This window comes from Neopsephotus bourkii, unplaced genomic scaffold, assembly GCF_033783945.1.
Source record: "Neopsephotus bourkii isolate Nb327-2 ecotype Australia unplaced genomic scaffold, CSIRO-AGI_Nbou_v1 NB_874, whole genome shotgun sequence".
Taxonomy (NCBI): domain Eukaryota; kingdom Metazoa; phylum Chordata; class Aves; order Psittaciformes; family Psittacidae; genus Neopsephotus; species Neopsephotus bourkii.
Window position 1 is genome coordinate 347,434 of NW_026901368.1, and position 23,311 is coordinate 370,744.

Genomic DNA, 23,311 nt, shown 5'->3' on the forward strand with positions numbered 1-23,311 from the left:
CTTAACATGGATCTCCTGAATGATGTTTGTAGAGAGGGATTGATCTTGACTCCTTGTAGCCATTAAAAGGTTTATAGCTTTGGCATGCTCAGTGGTCAACATAGATCATAGGTATGATCTCTGGGCAGTTGACCCTGGAATATCAGATGTTATCCTCAAGATGGGATGGATTTCTTCCAGAGGGATATGTCTCATCCATTTAGTGGTACAGAGAGGCTAAGATGGGGCTTATGAGGTTAAACACAGGTATCTCCACTGTGAGTGTTTGTATCTGAGCAGCTTGCCCTGACTTCCAGTGAAAAGGTGGTCAATATATGGATCTAGAGCATGATTCATCCCCTCCCATCCTACACAGATGAATCATGTCCTAAATTCTGTTGCATTTGCTGTCTATAATGGGAAAGACAGCTCTGATGCACACAGCTGCACCGCGTACATATAGGGAGAACTGTGATAAATCACAGCTAAGTGACTATCCCAAGGTCATCTGGGAAAGCTGTAGCTGACTGTGGTATCAAACAAGGACACTTTAATATTTGAACCAAGTGCCTAATACATGAAGAATTTTCAAAATGCTATCTGTTTTTTTAATAATAAAAGTAGCCAGACCAGGTAGATATTTTAAGACACAAAAATCTTGTTTTCCTGCGTATGATTTCAGTTATAAAACCAGAGGGGAAAACAAATAGGGAAAATATGAAATAGAAAAACTGTTGCTTCTAAACAGAATGTTTTTCAAAGGTTTCCATGAGGTGCTGGCTGCTCAGCAAAGCAGACTATAAAAGAACTTTACAAGCCACATTTATTCTAAGAGCTCCACTTACTGAAGTACAATTCAAACTCTTGTTCTGCCAGCCAAGTTCCATAAATTAAACACTTGTCCAATAACACATACCTCTCAGCTTGGATTCTCTGTTTCTTTCTGGCTTTGTGTGTCTGTGTCTCTCTCTCTTTTCAAAAAATCCATTGCAAATGGAAACAAAAAAAAGCTCTGCTTGTTTTAGGAGTGAGTTTAAGAAATAGACCAGCAAAAGCAAAAATAAGGAGAGGAAAAAGAAAATAAGTCAACTTTTTAGTCCAGCTGACTAAAATGTGACTTCTGTTTCATTGTTTTACAGCTTGGTGACACTGATTTAATATAAGGCTAAATCCACATTGTGAAGCTGCATTATGTCAGACATCTAGCTGAAATAGTGTCCCATTTCCATTACAGTACACTGGGCATTGGTTGTTCAACGGAACCAGCAAGGTGACCCAAGAGCAGAGAAGGTGGGTTGGGCCTGTGCCCTGCCTTCAGAGAGAACTCAATTTCCCTCCCTGCCCCAGAGCGTTGTGGCCTTAGAGATGTCGCCGTCAGCAGGACCAGCATTTTCTTACAAGAGAAAAGATGGCAGGGTGTGAGACATTTTCAGATGGCCATCCTGTCTGACCTGGAGCTGGGTGGGTATGTGGACATGACAAGTAACATCCCTGCCGGTAGTGTTTCTGGGTGCAGTTTCCCTTTTCCATCTTCTTTCCTGTTTCTCTGTGCCATCACCTGTACCCACCTGCAGTTATCGCTGCTCTTTCAGTTCAGTCTAGAGCCTCATATACAGTCTGTGTCTAAACCTTGCAAGTTCTTTCTGTATGATGTCTTCTGAAACCTGATTTTTTGTTCATCCATCTGACCTAAGCTCTTGTCATGTCACTTCTCCTTTAGCACAGCATCTGTCTTTCTGGTCTTGACAGTCATTCCTTCCCTGTAGTATCACAATCTTCCTGACTTTCACTTTGACATGACCCTCTGTCTTTCTCCCTCACACTGATGGTGAGTTGCATGCCTCCACTTCCAGAACCAGTCAATATGTTGTCTCATCAGAAGGGAAAAATTAATTCCTACATTCCCCTAACCCATAATGCTGCCTTTGTTTGTCAGAAATATTTCCAAAGATCCTCTCCTGTGGTACAAAGCTTAGATGTCCTAAAATGGACTTCATGATCATAAAGGTCTTTACCAACCTCGTTGATTCTATAATTTTATGTGCTCCAGTGAAACTAAAGCCTTCTTTAATACAGAGAATAAAGAGGTGGGAATAATAGTGGATGATATCTCTACTTTCTTGTTAATTCACAGTGGAAACTGGGGAATTTCAGCTACGAAATGTCTCATCAGTTCAGAGGTGACCTCGTAAATGTGAATAATCCTTTTTATTTGCTATAGTGATTCAGGGACTTACTCTTGCAAGGCTTGAGTGTGACAAACATGGGAAGTCAAATGTGAACCTGGTTGGAGCTGCTAGAGAAATCACTATTCTTTGTTGGAAGCTACCTTCTGCCTGGCTGAGATACTGTTAAATGGGTGGGTAAGAAAGAGAGGACAGCCAAGGAAATGTGCCTTAGAACATTTTAGTGAGGAAGAAGCCAGATTTAATTTAGCTTCTGCTAAAGGTGCTTTTAGGCAGCCTGTTCATGGCACAGTAAGATTGGAGCAGCTCTTGTGGTCAATCTCAAAGGCTGGGGATTGACTAAAAGACAGTAGGGATATCAACTCCCTCTAAAAGATTGTGATTGAAAGTGATGATTACTTCTTAAACTGCCCACCTGATCTGCAACAAGTCAAAGAGGACTTTGACCCTCTTCTTGCAGTTTTGTAGCTTTTCTGTGTGGCTGCTTAGGTGATGCCATGTGGTGTTCTTGCTCTCTGGAGAACCAAGGGGTTGGGTAGGGTTGGGACGTCCATAGCTCCACCACTGATCTGTAGGGGCAAAGTGATCTGTGGTCTACAATACCCGTATGTACACAATTGAGCTGAAAGGCAAAAAACCTAATGTAGGCATAGACTGAGAAACCTTATCTATATTATGCAGAGTTATTCAGTTGCACAGCCTGTAAATTCTTCCAGGATTGGATGCCACAAGCCATGGGGGGGTTGGCAAAACTTCTTCATTTTGGTGTGAAATACACTGCTGCTTTTGCTAGTTTAGCTTAACAGAGCTTTGTCTGTAAATGTTTTAACTGCAGTAACAATCACACGGTGTCTGCTGTTCCTGGGCTGACCCTGCTGAATACTGGACTGCATTTAACAGTGCATGGTAAACTGCAGACTGTAAAGTGGTAGGTGATGTTCACAATGAATAAAAATGTCAGAGCTGGGTCAGTATTCGGTTAAATCTTGAAACAAAACATACAGCGTTTTAATAGGGTAACAGTAAAGGCATTTCTCCATATAGTTCACATCACTTGCTCTTTAATATAAAATTAATAGGGATTTTCTTTTTTAGATAACAACATTTATCATGTGTTTCCCTGGTAACTGCAACACCATGAACCTTCCCTGAAAACTCCACTGGGATTTCTGCAGCGTTAGTGAGCATAATGAATGGTAAATGTACAGCAAACCCATTGAATCACTTTATTTTAAATTTTGGCAGAGACATAATTTCCCACAGTTCATAAACATTTATGAAAGAGGAGTTTGCATGTAGAAAAACAGTTGTTTTTATCACTTAGATCAAAAAACATGTTCATCTAGATGTATAGATGCATTTTCAGCCAGCTTTTGAGAAGCTCAGGTGACAATCTTTAAGAAGCTTCACAGACTAATACAAAATCTTTGAAGTCTGCAGCTTTGCTCACCTGCAAATACAGGCACCACTTCTGCTATCTGTTCTTCATGAGTCTGAAGCTTGCACTTCAAAGATTGCAGATGACAGTCCAAATTTCCCAAGCTGCTAACAGCACTGGGACTTACTGACTAGAATAACACGAAGAAATAGGGCACGCTGAAGCATAAAGGGGTTTGAATCCACAATCCTGCTGTTCATGTGGTGGATGAATGATATTTGTGCACTGAAGAAACGGCCTTATGCCATTGGAAGTGCAATGGAGGGATTGCGCTGATGTTAATGACATTTCATCAGACCCTAAGATGGAAGAAAAGTAGGGAGAGCTGCAGACAACAACCTTGCAGCTGCTGAGACTCCTGGCAGACCCTGGCACTGCTCCATGTCCTGGGCTTCCTTCTCTTGCATCAGCTCAAGCCCAGGGTTTACATGGTGGAGTCTGATTTTCATCTCAGGTTTTATTCCTCTGTATTTAGGATAACACTAATGTAAGTGAGGGAAGGGTCATATCCATCAGACTCAGTGGATTTTGTGCTTGTGTTTTGTGCTCTTGTTTTGTGCGGTTGTACCAAAAAGCTGTTTCTGGTGCTGTTTGAAAGTGGGACTTGTTTGCTGCAGGAGCAAGTGAGATTTCTTCATGCTACTGAATCAGCGAGCATCCCAGGGCAGGTCTGCCCCACCTTCCACTGGTGACACGTCTGTACCTTACCTCTACTTTATATTGCCTATCTATAACCTGAGAACTTTGTGAAAGAATGGAATGCTATTTTGTGGAGGATTTCAAAATGGTGTGCAGAACAGTCCTGCTTTATTACAAAAACCTCTAAGAAGAAAAATTTAAAATGGCAATTATAAAATTATGATCTTTCAAAATATTTAATTTTTATTTAATCTTTAGAAATAAATGCAGTATTGTATATCTGCAATAGCAAGTGACAGATAAAGTGTGGTTGCAAAATTGAAAACTAGATCACTAGAGGCTGATTAGCACTGAAAGTTTTCAGGAGAAAAATTGCCGTCTCCTAAGATTTCCACAAGTCTGTGAAGTTCTTTGTTTCATGGCTACATTTTTTTCTCCCTGGTGCTTTGTTACTAGGCTGTAAGAACTGTAATATCATAGAACTGAAACATCAAATAACTCCAGCCATCACAAGATATCTTTGGCATATTTTGGTGGCTGACATACTTGTGTTCAAGCAGGATGCTCAAATAATACACAGAGTTGTGACAAGAATCTAGTAAGGTTGAAAGCACTGGAAACATGATTAAATAATGTTTCTAATTGTAAGCGGGTATTATTTATCAAAAATTCAAAAAGTTTTCAAATTAAATTTGAGGACTAAGTGGGTCAGATGACATGCACAAATTAATTTAATCTTAATTCTAATGCAAGTGGGGACACATGGTCCAGGAACTCTGACTGCTGTGGCAAAGTTATGAAATGGGAAGTATGTGAGAGGGGCAAAAGCAATTTTCACTCTTTTAGCAGAAAAACCAGGAAAATTTTCCCTGGGCTGGTCAGAAGATCCAGGAGTACCTTCCCTGAAAGGTTCTGAAATAAACTCCCATGCCTAACATTGAAAGGTTAAAGAACAAGTGTGCAATTTATTTTCCTGGTATACTGGGTTGGACAGGATTCATTTAGGGGGACCTCCAGGACATGTGCATGATGGAAGCTGTGTTGTCCAGCTCAGCAGACATCCTGGATCTTCGGTGACCACCACCAAGCTTGCCCCAGTATAGGCTGAAGCTCTGGTGGACCTGTTCATATCGAGCTTCATAGAATCATAGAATAGTTATTGTTGGAAAGGACCTTAAGATCATCAAGTTCCAACCCCCCTGCCATGGACAGGGACACCTCGCTCTAAACCATATCACCAAAGGCCACGGCCAACCTGGCCTTGAAAACTGCCAGGGATGGAGCATTCACAACCTCCCTGGACAACCTATTCCAGTGCCTCACCACCCTAACAGAAAAGAATGTCCTCCTTATATCCAATCTAAACTTCCCCTCTTTAAGTTTGAACCCATTACCCCTTGTCCTATCACTACAGTCCCTAACGCAGAGTCCCTCCCCAGCATCCCTATAGGCCCCATTCAGATACTAGAAGGCTGCTATGAGGTCTCCACGCAGCCTTCTCTTCTCCAGTATGAACAACTCCAACTTTCTCAGCCTATATTCATATGGGAGGTGCTCCAGTCCCCTGATCATCCTCGTGGCGCTCCTCTGGACTTGTTCCAATAGATCCATGTCCTTTTTATGTTCAGGACACCAGAACTGTACACAATACTCCAAGTGAGGTCTCACGAGAGCAGAATAAAGGGGCAGGATCACCTCCTTCGACCTGCTAGTCACACTCCTTTTGATGCAGCCCAGAATATGGTTGGCTTTCTGGGCTGCAGGCACACACTGCTGGCTCATGTTCATTTTCTCATCGACCAGCACCCCCAAGTCCTTCTCTGCAGGGCTGCTCTGAATCTCTTCTTTGCCCAGCCTGTAGCTGTGCCTGGGATTGCTCCGACCCAGGTGTAGGACCTTGCACTTGGCATGGTTAATCTTCATGAGGTTGGCATCAGCCCACCTCACAAGCATGTCAAGGTCCCTCTGGATGGCATTCCTTCCCTCCAGCGTATCAACCGAACCACACAGCTTGGTGTCATCGGCAAACTTGCTGAGGGCGCACTCAATCCCACTGTCCATGTCAGCGACAAAGATGTTAAACAAGACCAGTCCCAACACCGATCCCTGAGGGACACCACTCGTTACTGGTCTCCAGCCGGACATTGAGCCATTGACCACAACTCTTTGTGTGCAGCCATCCAGCCAGTTCTTTATCCACCGAGTGGTCCATTCATCAAATTGATGTCTCTCCAATTTAGAGACAAGAATGTCGTGTGGGACAGTATCGAACGCTTTACACAAATCCAGGTAGATGACATCAACTGCTTTACCGCTGTCCATCAGTTCTGTAGCCCCATCATAGAAGGCCACCAAATTGGTCAGGCAGGATTTCCCCTTAGTGAAGCCATGCTGGCTGTCACCAAGCACCTTGTTTTTCATGTGCCTTAGCATGCCTTCCAGGAGAATCTGCTCCAAGATTTTGCCAGGCACAGAGGTGAGACTGACTGGTCTGTAATTCCCTGGGTCATCCATTTTCCCCTTCTTGAAAATGGGGGTTATATTTTCCTTTTTCCAGTTGTCGGGAACTTCACCTGACTGCCATGATTTTTCAAATATGATGGCCAGGGGCTTAGCAACTTCATTCGCCAGCTCCTTCAGGACCCGCGGATGGATTTCATCAGGACCCATGGACTTGTGCACATTCAGATTTTTAAGATGGTCTTGAACCAGTTCCTCTCCTACAGTGAGCCCAAGGTCTTCATTCTCATAGTCCCTGCATCTGCCTTCCAAGAGTTGGGTGGTGTGGTCAGAGCCTTTGCTAGAGAAGACTGAGGCAAAGAAGTCATTCAGAACCCCAGCCTTCTCCAAATCCTGTGTAGCCAGTTCTCCCGAGAGCTTCCTGAGGTGACCTACATTCTCCCTAATCTGTTTTTTATTTCCTACGTACCTGTAGAATCCCTTCCTGTTATCCTTAATATCCCTAGCCAAGTTTAATTCTAACTGGGCCTTAGCTTTCCTAACCTGGTCCCTAGCTTCTCAGACAACATCCCTGTACTCTTCCCAGGCTGCCTGTTCTTGCTTCCACTTTCTATAAAACTCTTCTTTTCTTTGAATTTTCCTCAGGAGCTCCTTATCCATCCAAGGAGGTCTCCTGGCCCTCCTGCTGCACTTTCTTCTAGTTGGGATGCAACACTCCTGAGCTTGTAGCAGGTGATCCTTGAAGACCAACCAAGAGTCTTGAGTCCTCTGCCCTCTAGGGCTACATCCCATGGAACCTTACTAAGCAGGTTCCTGAAGAGGCCAAAATCTGCTCTCTTGAAGTCTAGGGCAGTGAGCTTGCTGTATGCTCTTCTCACTGTCCTAAGGATCTCCAATTCAACCATCTTGTGGCCGCTGCATCCAAGGCTGCCCTGGATTGCCACATTTCCAACGAGCCCTTCCCCGTTGGTGAGCATGAGGTCAAGCATGGCACCTCTCCTTGTCAGTTCCTCTATCACTTGCAGAAGGAAGTTGTCTTCCACACAATCGAGGAATCGCAGACTGGTTTGGGTTGGAAGGGACCCTAAAGCTCACACACTTCCAGCCCCCTGCCACTGGCAGGTGCACCTTCCACTAGACCAGGTTCCCCCAAGCCCCATCCAGCCTGGCCTTGAACGCTGCCAGGGAAGAACTTCTGCCTAAGAGCTCATCTCAGTCTCCTCTCTGGCATGGTAAAGCCATTCCCCTTTTCCTGCCCCTACAGGCCCTTGTCCAAAGCCCGTCTCCATGTTTCTTGTAGCTGCTTTAGGCACTGGGAGCTGCTCTAAGGTCTCCCCCTGAGGAGCCTTCTCTTCTCCAGACTGACCCAGCCGCTCTCTCTCAGCCTGGCTCCAGACCAGAGCTGCTCCAGCCCTTGAAACATCTCCATGGCCTCCTCTGGCCTCACTCCAACAGCTCCACATTCCTTTTGTGTTGTTGCCCCAGAACTGAAGCATTACTGGGGGTGGGGGTGGGTGGGGGAGGTGTCTCCCCAGAGCACAGCAGAAATGGAGAAACCCCCCCCTTAACTCTTAAAGGGGGGGGGGTCTGGGCTCAAGCGCACACTGAAGCCAGGTCAAGGGGAGCTTCTCATCAAACGACTTGTTTCCGTTCTTGTAACTTTCACCTCCACTGTTTTGACTGCTGAATCTCATCCCAGTATCTTGGTTATTTGTGCCTTGCTGCACTGCCTTGACTTGGATACCTAAGGATCTGGCATATATAAGGTCTTCAGTAGTTGAAATTTTCTCAATAACCCATTCTAGGCATCATGTTGTACATGTACCCTGTGTGCTTTTTAGGCAATGGGGATATTTCTGGCTCACGCTGAGTCTGCCTTCAGTTGTGTGAAATATTGTCTGTGGTTCAGCCTTCCCCACAGATGCAGGCGATGTTATATCTTGGGTCCCAGCATGCTCCTGGTTGAGGACTTCGATGAACACCAAAATCTGTCTTTTGTTTTCTGGAGACTGAATGAATTATGGATTTATAGATAAGGTCAGGTTAAGATTTATGAAATTCAACACAGCACATTGATTATTGATTTTTCATGTTAAGGGCATTTTTTCTAGTTTCTATTGGCTATGGTGGGAGCTGGAGCCTAATCCATAGCTGACATTTGGAATAGGGATAGTGCCCATGGTACAGGGGATAAATGACTCTATGATCTGTTCCACAATATATTTTAGCTGAAACATTGATGCTTGCGAGAAAAGAGAAGGGAGAGGAAAAAAGAAAGAGCATTTTGTCAGACCTTCTGTGTTTTATTTGCAAGTGTGGGTGTTGTAAATAGCCCAGCCAAAGGCTGGAGATGTCTTCAGGCTGGGCTTCCAGAGAATAAAGATTGGGGACCCAGGATTAGGTCAGTGTTAGACATAACCAGGGGAGAGGGAAGGAGGGAGTTAGGAGTTAAGGGCCAGAGCAGAGTTAGGGTCTGTGAAACAGGGGAGCAGAGCCAAAGTCAAAGCCAGTTTCTGCAGTTCACACTTAGTTACTCAAATGGAAATAGGTGGAAATGTGGTATTGGTGTCTCTGTGTACTATATCCTCAGTTTCAGTTTGTGTGTGTGAATAACACCAGGTTCACTCTCACAGCCGGGTGGGTGAGCCAGACTGAGGGTCACCTTTAGGCTGAGCAGTGTGCATTGCTTGAGTTTTAAGGTTTGTTGCAGGTGCAGAAGTGATTTGGAAGAAAACAGTGGCAGGTATTGGGAATTTAAAATTTAAATGTGTTTGATAAAGTTTTGGGTTTTTTTTTAATTTAAAAATATTGGAGCTTTAGAATTTATTTAGGCCAGCTTTGTTCACAATTTGCCTTATTCCAAGTTTTTGCTGAGAAGTTTGACCATGTAAGAAGCTAGTGTCCAGGTGGGGTTATGAACATGAAAATAATCATGGCAGGATAATGGTTAGGGTTGAATTTATTAACCCCGAGAAGGAAAGCTGTGTGTTGCTCTCACTTGATCTGGTTGCCTTACTCTGAATCTTTGCTCAGTACATACTTCTGGCACAGGTTAGCTTAGACTAGGGACAGCCTATGAAACTGGTGCCTACAGAGCTACAGTTATTTCCAAATTTGCAAGTTCTGTGATGGAGAATATTGATATCACTTTATTCAAGTACCTTAAGCTCAAGTTTCTTCCTGTGCTTTTATGCGTTTCTCATTTTTGTTCAAGTTACTTTTACAGGCTTTGAGAGACGATTGCAGATCCAAGCTTATAGCTGAACTTTGGCATGTTGGTGAACGAACATAGTTTGCATCAGCTTGTTTTACTCACTGTAAATTTTCACACAGAGGAATAGGCCTTATCTATAGCCAAGGTTAGGTTTAGCACTAGGTTCTATTGTAATGCTTCAGATGAAACTTTTTGTTTCAATGAAGGCTTCCAGTTATGCACAGGAAATATCTAACTAGTATCAACCTGTTTAAACGTCATACTCTTTCTTAGGCTTGTGTGGCCTTGACTGCCTTCTCCATGGCCAGTGCTTGAGTAATATAGGGTTTAGGAGACTAAAGGATGCATAAGGAGGCATACGACGTAAATTTGCCAGTTGTACTGAGTCCAGTGCAAAGGTTGGGATTAGTCTGGAGGGTTATGAAAAGTTGAATTGGAAAGCCAGTGGTTTGGCTGAAGTTTGCCAGCTGCAAAGAGAAGAGCCAAGGGCTGCTTCCCTTGCTTTGAATACCTTAGTCTGAATGCTTCATCTGGAGCCAAAGTGAGGGTTTGATGTGGGGTCAACATGCACCCAGGGGTCCCTGTTACAAACCAAAATACCTTTCCACAAGGCTGCTCTGGGATTTCCTGTGTTTCTAAGAAGAGCAGAGATGCTATGGTGACACAGTCAGTGAAAAAAACATGCTATAAATAGTGTTGCCCTTGACATTAGATATGTCACCTCTGGACCATGGTTTACATTTTCCAAGGATACAGTATAAGCAAAATCCCATGGCTGATCTCCATGTCCCCTCATGAGTAAATACTGCTTTGTAGGTAGGGTGCTGTGAGTTCCTGTCCCTTCCCCTTTTGCCATTAGGGATGATAAAGCAGAAGCTACCTCAGAACCTATCAGAAAGGTTTTAGGTAAGATTTTTGAGCATCTTGGAAAAAAAGCCCCATGAAATAATAACATATCACTTAGTTTTATTCTACAAGAGAGGAAAACGTTAGATCTCTCTGGATGAATAAGAATAATTTTTGAGAGGAAGATGCATTTTATTGCTAAAAAAGCAGTTTCAGATCACTCCACATCTAGCAATAACAGCTGTACTTAGCAGGGTACTTTGTCAGAAGAAAATAAAAAAGATCAAATGCAGGGAGAGGAAATCAAATAGTTACAGTCTGGATGTTTTAAAGCCTACTTTAGCTAAATTCAGTGATAATTTTTCAAAGGAGAAAAATGCTGCAATAAAACATTTATTGTGGTTTTGTGCTTGTTTTCATTCCTTTGTGAAAAATGAAATAGTTTGAGAGTCATCCAATACCATTTTTTTCCTTAGTTTTTTAGTTCAAGCATTAAACAACAACAACAACAAAGTAAATCAGTTATTCACATAGTTCTCATTATAACTTTTACTAGGGGAAAAAAGTTGTAAGATAGCTTTCTGGCCTGACCCAGTACCATCAATCTGACCATAAGAAGACATCATTCATTTTAAACAGATATTGGCAAGGTGCTTTAGTAAATACGTGAATAATTAAAGAAAACCAGGAATTTGGAAATTAAAAGAAGGAAAACATAAAATCTGAGCGTGTAAAGCCCTAAAAGAGTTGTGTCAGAACGAACTAATGTGTGTGGCTTGCGCTCAGACACATTTGGTGGAGAATTGCTGAGGCCTGAGGCACAAAGAAAGATGTTTGGGTCACAGAAGCAAATTTGGAGGCTGTAAAGCAATTTGTTTCCATTTCCTTGTATCAAATTGAGCAGTCAAATCGGCTTTGCAGCTCTGAAATAAACATATTTGGGAGTTTATATGAGTTTAAGATGATGTAATCGTGTGTTTTGGACATGGTAGGGGAAGGAGAAGGAACAGTTGCAGCCAATTTGCCTACATGTTCCTCAATTGACATATCAACAGGTTGTTTGAGGTAATGGGAGAGATAAGTATTTAAAATTACAAATGCTCAAGAAGCTGAGGATCTGGAAAAAGGAATTAGTTTTGAAGTTTGGCCATCATTTATAGCCAGATGCGTGGGATGGAGCAAGGGGACCTTAGGAACTGCTGTTCCTGCCTTGTAAGCACCCTGGCTAATGTTGGAGCTTACTGAGACACACACCCAGGTCATGACTTGAGGCACCTTTGACTTGCTGGAGATGCTCATGAGGAGGAGGACAAGTGAGAATCCTGCAGCCTGCATTGAGCCTGCCAGAACACTCATCCAACCTGGCAGCAGCTGGTCCCTGACTCCTATCCCATGGCACAGGCACTGAGCAGCAGCTGGACAAGCTGCTCCAGTGCTGCTGGCAGCTGGCTGCTGCCTGATGTTGTCCTGGGATGAGACTTGTTCAGAGAACACTTCTCTTGCATGGCTTTCCAGCTAAACATGGAAGAGTGCCTTGCTTTTTAACTGAACTGAACATGAGCGAGTCAGAGGGAAGAATGTTATCAGACCTGCTTGAAATTAATGCTTTCCTGCAGAAATGTGGGTGCCTGAGGACTCTGGTACCCACAGGGCTGGTTGAAGCTCAGGATCTGTCTCCAAAGCCCCAGGGTTAGTGTGGCTCAAGGATACCAAGTCCCTATTGAAGCCCCAGTGAAGTCAGAGGACACATGGAATGACTTCACTATGATTCTCTGAGGCTCAGCTGCTGGGACAGGCCACCTACTGAGCTGATCCTTTTGGCTTTTCATCAGTCTTAAAAACTAATTGATATGAACAATGATAATGATTGGTTTGTAGGTCTTGCCTTTGGCAATCAGCAAAGCTGCTTGTAGAATTGCAGTCTTTATATTAGTACGGATATCTCAGCCTTATCACTGAACTCAAGGGCAGTGAAACCTTCAGGGATTTGTTAGTAGAGAACAACTTTCCCTGCAGCATATGACTTCTTTTATCTCATGTTTATCCCATTGCTTAAGACCTCATCTGGCTCTAAAAAATAGCCCTGTCCTAGCCTTGGAAAGGTGAAATGCCTTGTTTTCTCTTTTACAGGTGGGGAACATGAGAGCAAAACCACTTAAGGCTGACATGTATGCCTATAGTTATGGAAATACTTGTAATTGCACATTTAACAGTTCATGTAATTTTCTAATCTGTGTGTGGGCAGTCTGAGGTGTGTTGATGGCAGCCAGAGGCAGGAAGGATTCACAACAGGAAAAATGAAACCATACATTTCACGGTAGACATAATGACCAAAATGCCCGAATTTCACCCTACCTACTTCGATATCTCCAGGACTCAGTCCTTCCTTCTGCAGTTAAGCAACAATCACACTGATGGGAACTCAGGACAGGACCTCAGGGAGAGAGGTGAGGGATTAAAGAGATTCTTGACCCTTTGCCTCTGTCCTAGCAGCCCCTTCACAGCATTGCAAGATGTGACTCCCATCTAGCATCATGCAGACAGCATGATGCCTATTGGGCATCCCAAGGAGGGCTCAGGTCTGATGCATCATCACATCAAGCTTAGTTGAGCTTGTGGTACGAGCTCCCATAGCTAAACCTTCTGCTGCAGGTGGTCCTATCTGGGGTGGGATGGAGAGGGTCAGTCCTTTCCTTTCTGCCAGCTCAGACTGGGACCCAGAGATCCACTGATACTGGCCATTGGTTCCGCAGCATACCTTAACTATAATTCATGTCCCTCCTGCAATATTTATAGCTTATGTCTGAATCATGACTGCAGTACCTGATGACAGGCCAGCACAAATAAGTGTCCCACAGCAGGTTTAAGTATCCAAGAAATCTCGTGCAAAAACCAGATTTTCTCAGATGTCAGTGTTCCTGTTGGTGAAACGGGTTTCAGGTCTTTATTATGCTAACAAAATACTTGAATCACCACTTGAACTAAATGAAAGCTTACTGTGTGTGCATATAATTGCTTTTTTTTTTTTTTTTGCTATCTGGTACTTGATTGGGTTTGAGTAAGGTTAGCAAAAGAATTAAATTAATTTTCTTTGAATGTTATGCATTAAGAGGTATAAAAGTTACATTACACCTGGCAAATGTCTCAAGGGTTTGGTTTATAGACCTGTTTAAATTTTTATTTTAATGATTATTACTTTCTGTGTTATTTCCACTTTTGCATCTCCATACTCATTTTGTTTTTATTATCTCTTTTATAAAATCAGTGGCTGCAAACCAGAGAATTTTGGTTTTGAGATAAATAGGTCCAAATATATCTATCCATAAATCAAATGTTGTGAGTGGGACTTTCTGAAATCACTAAGCTTAAACTGAAGCCAATTAATAGCTGACCTTTCATTTTTGTGGACCATGGCCTGCAGCGCATCCATATGACTTAGCAGATTTGAAATTATCCAAGTGATAGCTGAACTGTCTTGAAAAATACATCAGTAAAATTAGTGTTTATGGAAGGCAACAGATCAACAGCCTTGGAAATCAGATCCCCACAAACTAGATGCAAACCCCACTGAAGTCAATCATTCTTTGTCTTGACTTCAGTGGGTTCTGGATGAGGGCCTTTGTCACCGTACCACATACAGCCTATTCAGGGGTTATCCAAATTTCAGTCAGCAGTTTTCACTGTGGGCCTCAACTGATGCATGTTCCCAAACATGCTGCGGGTGGTGAATGCTGTCACAGAGCAAGGGGAATCTGCTTACAGAAACCAGAAAGTTGGAGTTATCAGAAGACAAAAACAAGAGGACAAACCAGAGTCATCTAGCAACTTGAGGGCCATGAAAAAGCCTGTGAAAAAGCGAACACTGCTGTAGCTGGCATCTGTCCATACACAGTCACCCTTGTCAGCTTTGGGGGAATTTCGTGCCAGTCAGACAGCTATGGATACTTATTATTGCTGCTATCATAACAAGATTTGCTGCCTAGAGTGACAAACAGAGTGAGGAAAATGTGTTTATGAACAACTCTGTTTTGGTACCTGTTATAACTAAGCTAAAGGAGAGATTTATAATTTTTTGATTACCACAGAAAGTTCTGTAAATGTTTAGCCGACATGGGCTTCAGCTAGTCAGAGTAGTAAAAGCCCAAAATTTCTGTCTGAGCCATAACACAGTACCTGGCAGATAACTAAATGAGCTTGAGGATTTATGGTGATGCACGGTCCACTCTATCCTGGATATCTACTACAACCAAAGTGGGTTGGACTGGGACAAGAAAGTTACAGCGTACATGCCTTGTGGGGCTCAGCCCACAGTGAACACGGGAATGAGTGAGCTACGTATGAAAGTTCTGGGTGTTCCTTTATCTCAGTCTCTCCACATTCAGATACTCCTCTTTATGCATGAAGACCTGAAGTTCCTTCCCCAGCTAAATATTAGAATGAGATTTCTATCACTTTGAACCACTGGCAAAAATAAGATGGTCAGATTTTTTTCTCCACACAAGAGCTGAATTAGGACTACAACTTTGCTTTGTTGTTTCACAAATGCCAGTGATGACTGAGGTGATGGGTATGTCCATTTTGTTATTTTATTTGTGTAATCTGCTAAATGCTTCTGGGGGTTCGAGATTTGTCACCAGGAATAAGTGACTTTTCTGGCTGTGCTGAAGAGACATTCAAGTCTGAGTTCCATTTGAAAGGATGCTTGTCAGAGAAGGGTGCTGATCCTACCCCTCTGCTCTCTGTCTTGGTCTTGGTTCTAGAGTAGGATCCATTCTGAACATCAAGGAACACCAACCTTCTGTATTTTGTAAGCTGTGCAAATGTTACTATGCAAAAGAGTATCTTCTGATCAGCAAGTAAAATCAAAATAAGCCTAGGATATGTTCAGCATATGCCATTTTAACTGGAGTGCTCTCTTTAAGCATAGGAGCAATTTCTTCTGATATTATGACAAGAAATATCTGGGCCAGGAGTAGCTTGGCTGCAACAGTACAGATCTCTGGACAGCTTAAGTTACTCTTGAAATACAGAAAAGGAGATAATAGCTTATTCTTATTGTGAACCTTTCAAGGAACCAATTAAAGCATGTTGGACGAGGCCTTGGGTAATATGGTTTAGAGCAAGGTGTCCCTGCCCATGGCAGAGGGGTTGGAACTTGATGATCTTAAATTCCTTTCCAACCCTAACTATTCTATGATTCTATGATTCTATTTGAAGAAATAGGAGTTTAAATCTTGTATCTGCAACAAAAGTGTGATTACTGTTAATAAAATTAACGAGTACTTTTTGGCTCTATGTGGCCTCTGTTCTCTGTGAAAACATTTTCTTTGTGTGTAGATATTCTGTTTTTAATAACCTTTAATTTCTTCATATCATCTTGGTGTCCTGAAACATATCTCTATGTATTTTTCCTTTGGGCCTGAAACTTAAAACCCCACCATATACATATACATATACATATACATATACATACAGACACACATATGTCCTGGGTTATCAAGTCTGCATACTTTTCGCCACCAGGCAACAGATTTTATAACCCCATACACAAACCCATTTTTGTCCATGTGAGAACCAGTCAGGTTTCTCCCTGGGTGTTTCCATGGAAAGGCTGTTCTAGACCTTTGTCACATTTGATGTTAATATCTTCCTTCTGATTTTCTCTCATTTTATCTGAGTCTTCTCCAGGCTCACTGGAAAAATGGGATGGTAGTGAGACTAATTTACTTGGAAGACAAAAGTGAATGGAGTGAAATTAGGCCAGTGGTCTGACCAGTGAAAACACAGAATTTGGCAACGATCACGCTTCTGGTATATTGAGCTCTTTCCTATTCAGCTGATCAGTATTACCTTGTGTTGTGTTTGTGTCATTCGCTTTATCAATCTTGTCTTTTGTTTTGTGTTTCAATCCAAAACTATTTTGGAGCAGAGCCATCTTTCTGGGTTAAGTATGCACAACTAGTCCAATGGGATTTAGGATTAAGGATTCTATAAGGAACATGATATGAATAATAAGACTAATGTGAATAACACTAGAGAATATAATCAGCCATGTTGTAGAACATCTAACACAAATCCTGTATCTAAAAATAGAATACTGCCAGCAAGAGAGAAGTTCAAATTAATTTAAAATTATTTCTCCCTCCATACACCCTTTATGTCACTGGGATTTGCAAGTGTACAGGGAACTGTATTTCAACAAACTAGCATTTCCTGAATTTTCTAAAATTTTCTAAACATGATTTTTAAAATAACTGTTGAACTATGCCCATTCCTGCTACTCCATAGTGACACTCTCCATCCCCCACCCCGTGCATATTAAGCAGGATGCCTGTAAAGAACTGAATGTAATTTTGAATTGTCTTGCTGGAGTTTTGCCTGAGGAAACAGGGAAGGCTTTAGGATCTAGCTCCTTGTGTGGTGGACAAAACATTTCATTATGTTTAAGCAATGAGCACAGTGCTCCTTTTAAACAGTCCTATTGTTGTTGTAGAAGGAGAACAGAGATTGTGATCCAAAAGCCCCTTAAACAGAATTCGAAATAATGAATAGCTGTGGTTATTGGAAGCGAGAATTTAGGGAGCCCTTTGCTGTTGGTGCCAGTTTTAATGATATGTGCTTCACAAGGCCATGTTATTTGCATTGTGGTAGATTATGGAGTGGGATGCACTGGAATAGGCTGCAGGAATGGAGAAACAAGTGACATTCCTTCTCCAAAGAGTTTGAGTCAAAGTATGTAAAGTCAGTTCCTAGTGTGGCCATGTAGAGCTAGATAAAGGATCAAAGAGAAGGACAGTCTGTTGTCAGGCCAATGATTCATATGAAATGAATGAAGTGTTCAACCAAGAAAAGTGGTTTGATAATCTTATTTTGAAAATGCTAACTGTAGATATAGGAAAAAAGAAAAAAGAGATCATCTTTTCAGAGACAAATGGGATCCTGGTTCATAAAAAGACTCTGGTTCAAGTCCAAACTATGCAGGAACAGCTATAGAAGTGGGACACTGAAGTGTGTAATGCCATACTTTTATCTGGGCTTTCTGTCCATTTTGTTCTGTAAGTGCAAAGCAATGATGTTAGATACCTTGTCAAGGCCTATAGATTGTGTTTTCATCTTGATGGCATCTCTGGAAGCAATCTGTAAACCCGTGCTCATGAAACTCTGGTCTGAGACAGCCCATATGGTTGGGGAATTTGGAGGTGCTTCCACTGCCTGCAGGATGTGACATCTTGGTTAGACGTTGTAACGAGTGCTCTAAGGAGACTGATGTTACCTCTAGTTCATGTTCCCTCATACCTCAGGAGGCTTTGGAAGGACAGGGACCTAAATACAAGCATGTTGGCCACTGTCACTGAAGGTAGCCCTGCAAAGAACGTGTGCACTGGTGCATCCTTGTCAAAAGGGTTGTGCACCCTGTGTTGATGACTGTAACCAGTAAACGAGTGTAAGAGAGGGGAGATTAGGACAAAGCCAAGGGCATCCCACATTTTCTTTTCCCTCAGCTTGCTCATTGTATATCCAGTGAAATATTCCCAGACTATTTTTGTTTGTTCCTTTTGATCATCCTTCCTTGCCAAAATGCAGACAGCAGTCAGCACAAGCTTCCTGTACATGCCACTTTATATAACAAATTAGTAAAGCTTAATAAACCCACCATTATTTTGCTGCACTGTGGAGAATACAGGTGCTTTTCTGCATAACACTTTCACATGATACAGCAAGAGTTGCACTTTAAACCTAAACGGCATGTACTTAGTTATCTAATTTTTGCAGATTAATCCTCTCAAGATGTCTGTTAACATAGCTAATTAATGTTCCTTTAGCATCTGTACATGTATGATTCAGTGTTTTAAAGGAAATTGGAAGACCACAGGGTATTGTATTATGAATCATAATATCAATAACTTTTCAAGTCCTGTAAAGTAACTTAGCTGACTCCTGGACCCTGGCGGCAGATGTTACAGTAACACAGCACCCTGTACCCTGTAATCTACAAAAAAAGTCTTAAATCTGCTATCTCCATTTTTGCTTATGTTATTAGACTGTAGTCTACAGCTGTAGCAGCACTTCAGCAATTGCCTTAATTTCAATCTGTTGAAGAAATAATGAGGTTCTTATCCAAAATAAATGTCTGAAATGACACAGAGGTCTGAATAACAGACTGTAGATTTCCTTTTAGTCAAGGGAGATACACAAGCAGTTCCAGAAGGTAATTCACAACCTAAGATAATTCACATCTAAACCTTATGCAAACAACGATGTTGCAACAATCTCAAGTTCAAAACTCTATTTACACAAAAAAAGCGAGTACTTTAGGCATTCCTTTGCCCTTCTTGTTTTGAATGGGAAATAGCAGACAGCTTATTGTCTCTGTTTTGGCATATCTGAGGCCAGCAAATGTGTCAAACAGGCACTATGGTCCTGAAATTTAAGCCTTAATTTCCAGACTAAAGGGATTTGGGATTTTTAAGTAAATAGACATATTTCTGGATATTTTTCTTGCAAAGCAACTTCCAGTTCTCAATTGCTTTGATGCTTGCAATAGCACTTTTCATCGAAAGATGTGAACTTACTTACTAAGCATTAAGCCTTCAGTGACAGAAAATGTACAGAACAGAAATGGGAAAGATTGTACCAAAAAGGATGAAGAGATATTTAAATATCACCACCATGCATTTCTACACAAAATCTTAGACTTTATCTGTGGATTTGATGAAGCAGAACTTGGTAGAGATGATAAAGGAGAAAAAAAGTACATTATCGTAATTTTTGCTCAAAAATTTGCAGTTAAGACTCCCACAGGCAGTCTTAATCACAGATGTACAACTTAAATCCTCCTGTTATCAAAATTAACTTAAACCTCATGTGTTATTTATTGCTGGTAATGTTTTAAACAGAAGGCCTATTTAGCTGTTGGGGTAAACTACCAGGAAAAGGAGTGGATTCCTCTTCTCTTAAAGGCTTTATCTCAAAACTGCAAGTCAATATTACTACTATGCTCAGTACAGCAGCTACAGGATGAAATTTACACTCTGTATTACATGGGCTGAATGATGAAATGTCCCTTCTGGCTGCAGCATGTATGGATTTCGGTGTTTCTAAAGTACCTACAGATCCTTGAATAAAAGACACAATTGGAAGTGCAATATATTTTATGGGAGCGCTCTGTCTACCCTACGTGGAGGTAAAGAAAAGCTCAAGCAGTTGTATAGTGTGCTCAGGTACCCGCCTTTTATGAAACTTATTAGCAGTTTCTACCAAGTGGGCGCCTAGACATAAATAAGCAAGGGTACACTGCCTTTACTAAAATATATACTTTTCTCACTCTGGCAGGTATGCGAGGGGCTGCAATTGCCTGTGTCTTGAGGAAAATTTTAACATCAAGGTTGTTCTCCTCAGGGGACTGCTTTCACTTTTTCTTTTGAAAAAGGAGAAGAGAAACCCAAGCCTAAACATATGATGTTTTTATTAAGTGAAACCTAATAGGAAATGAAGTAAGAATGTCAGACTGCTTTCAGTTGGGTAGTTTCCTAGCAAGGGATTTTGTCTTACGCTGGAAGAGGGGCAGCTGTGTTGGAGGCTGTTTCCCTTCACCTAAACATCAGGACCTCTCTAATTGTATAGAGGCTGTTGGGTGAGCTAGGTGCTGAAAAAGATACAACAGGCTTGGCGAGAGCTTCAGCTCAGGCTCCACTGGCTTGGAGAGGAAGATTCAGCTGCAGAAGCAGAAGGAAAAGAGCCCTCTGAATGACTGCAGCAGCTCCTGGTTGCATCTATTGGTGTGCACATGGGGGTGCTTGTGTGTGTGTGTATGTGCTTATGTTCACACTCACTGCATAAGCAAGCTAGCCAAATTCTATCTTCATGGACAGTTCAATGGAAAGTTAGCTTGAAAATGCAGTATATCATATTTCATTAATTTAATAGGGTTTTCATGATTTTACAAAGTGCTTCAACCAGACACTCATGGCTGCAGGCTGCACAGCAGGAGACCTAAAACACTGCATCTGTGTTTTTCAACTCTTGCCAGAATCCACTGAATTTGATCCGGAATGACTATGCATCTTTGGAATGTACACTCACTTTTCTCTTGCCTTATCCAAATAAAAAAGGGAGGGGGAGGGAAAAAAAAAGAGTCCTATGAGAATTCCATATGGAAACACTAAACTAGCATTATAAAGGATTTCCTATAAACAAAATTATGGTCACAAATTTTGGACTTGGACCACATTTAAAACAAAGGGCCCTTTGTCTCCCTCTTTTTATATGTTATTTTATCTGTGTTAACATGCACATTTTTTTTTATAGATTTTTATAAACAGATGTACACGTACATACTCACATAGAAATGAATGTAAATATTAGTTTGAGGTCCATTTTCAATCTCTCTCACTTTTTTTTTTTTTAACTGCAGAACTCCTAACAAGAGCAAACTTTAATCGTTCTCTGCACTAAATCCCTTGAAAATAAATATCCAGGGCAACTTCAAAAGCCCTTAATTAGAAGCACATGTGTGGTGTTACAAATTTCTGGCTGAGGCGGCTGAGTTGTAATTCAATGTTATGATCTGCCATAAATATTATCCATAATGAGCAGACTTTGTGTTACACTTCTGTATGTCAGATTACTGCAATATTTTTTGTCTGCTTTTGTTCAATCACTGAACCTTAAGTGAATTTTAAAATTAGAAAGAGAGAAAGGAAGAAAGAAAGACCAGTTTTCCCACCAGAGAGCTGAATATTTTGTTCTAGCTGTAAAGAGTGTTATTGATATTATTCTGTTTTCTTTGCTCTAGTTTAAAATTGTCATAAAGAGATAATAATATGGAGATGATAGGGAAAGCGGGATATTATGGATTGGAGGTTAGTGAGATAACTGCTGGTTTTGAAAATCTTTATAATACCAGTTTCCTGGAATATAGGCTGTGTTTCCTCCCCCCAAACCCTCTCACAGCTCATTTCTACATGAAAATCTAAATCATTTCTGCCCCTGTGTTCTACCTGATCAAAGGGGCAGTTTTCTGACATACTGCAGAAAACTCGAAGGTAGAGTATAACATTTTCTGTAATAATTTTAGGCACAGTTTGTGAATTGGTCTTGTAGCCTTGGCATAGACTGTGTATGAATATATGTGTGTGTGTGTGTGTGTGTGTGTGTGTAAAGTAACAAACCAGCTGGTAAATTTACAGTGCAAATATACAGCTGTAGGGATTATGCACTGGTTTCCTAAATGTGTGTGAAGCAGTACAGAAAAAGTGTGGGGCCATGGAACAAGTCCACAGACTCATGACTTGTGTAAAGAGGCAGTGTGGTTTTGGACTTCAACCAACCATGCAGGCTGCATGTTTTTTTCCTTGCAGAGTACCCTGGGACCCCCTCTCTTTCCCCATACCTATTTAAAATGACAAGCCTTATCTAGTGTTTTTGACGAGGTGTCTGGGAATTTCCTTGGCAGGCTTTTAATGCAGATGCACCCATATCTTTTATTCTCAATTGGGCTATCTGTCCTGGGCAAAAGATCTGTCCTCAGCTTGTGCGCCCTCCAGCAGTCTGAGCATTTCCTACATCTTCTCCCATTCAAACAAACCTTTCAGTTGGAACTACTTTTATGATAAATACAAAAAATGGCTGTAAGTATGGGCAAAAGTCTCCATCAAAGAGCCCAGGGTGTTCATGTCTGTCCTTTATTGATTGCAGCAACTCATCATAAAATATGGCTCCTGCAGCTACATGCCGATGGAGTGATTCAAAGCAGGGAAGCAGTGAGCAAAGACATAACGGTTTCAAGCTGCAGGCACTACAGCCAATAAATGACTGGAAACAGCATGCTCTGTGGGCATGAGAGTAAGTGGTCAGATGTCAGTGTGGCATTTGTTCCTGTCTATTTAGCTTTTGCCAGACTGGCTGCTGCCACTGCTGCTGGGTATTTGGGACGATACCTCCTCATAAGAAGCAAAGCCCTTACAGGAATACTAGTCAATTCTTGTGGCAGCAGAAGGAGCTGAAAATCCAGCTGTCCAAGGTTTTCCGTCTCAAGACTTTCTTTTTCAGGTCTGACCTTCATTACTGAGATGTCTACATGTAAGTTTTACCTATGCTGTTGCAAATCCTTGAGCTGGATCACGTCCTATCAGCTCTCACAATTTGTCGAATCATAGAATCCCAGAGAAGTTTGGGTTGGAAGGGACCTTAAAGCTCATCCAGTTCTAGCCCCTGCCATGGGCAGGGACACCTTCCACTAGGCCAGGTTGCTCTAAACCTTGTCCAGCCTGGTCTTGAACACAGCTTCTCAGGGCACCCTGTGCCAGCACCTCGTCACCATCACAAGGAAGAGCTTCTGCCTAAGAGCTCATCTCAATCTCCCCTCTGGCATGTTAAAGCCATTCCCCTTTTCCTGTCCCTACAGGCCCTTGTCCAAAGCCCTTCTTCATGTTTCTTGTAGCTGCTTTAGGCACTGGAGGCTGCTCTAAGTTCTTCCCTTAAGGAGCATTCTCTTTTCCAGGCTGAACCAGCCCAGCTCTGTCAGCCTGGCTCCAGAGCAGAGCTGCT

General features: G+C 41.9%; 1 protein-coding gene across 1 annotated transcript in view; it reads right to left on the reverse strand.

Moving 5' to 3' along the window:
* LOC133214218 (urea transporter 2-like) overlaps nt 1-13,221 on the reverse strand; it is a 34,970-nt gene extending 21,749 nt beyond the window's left edge. The window contains exon 1 of the mRNA XM_061356955.1: nt 13,118-13,221. The gene's annotated coding sequence lies outside the window, so the exon portion shown is untranslated. The remainder of the gene's footprint in view (nt 1-13,117) is intronic.
* Nucleotides 13,222-23,311: the final 10,090 nt, after the last annotated feature.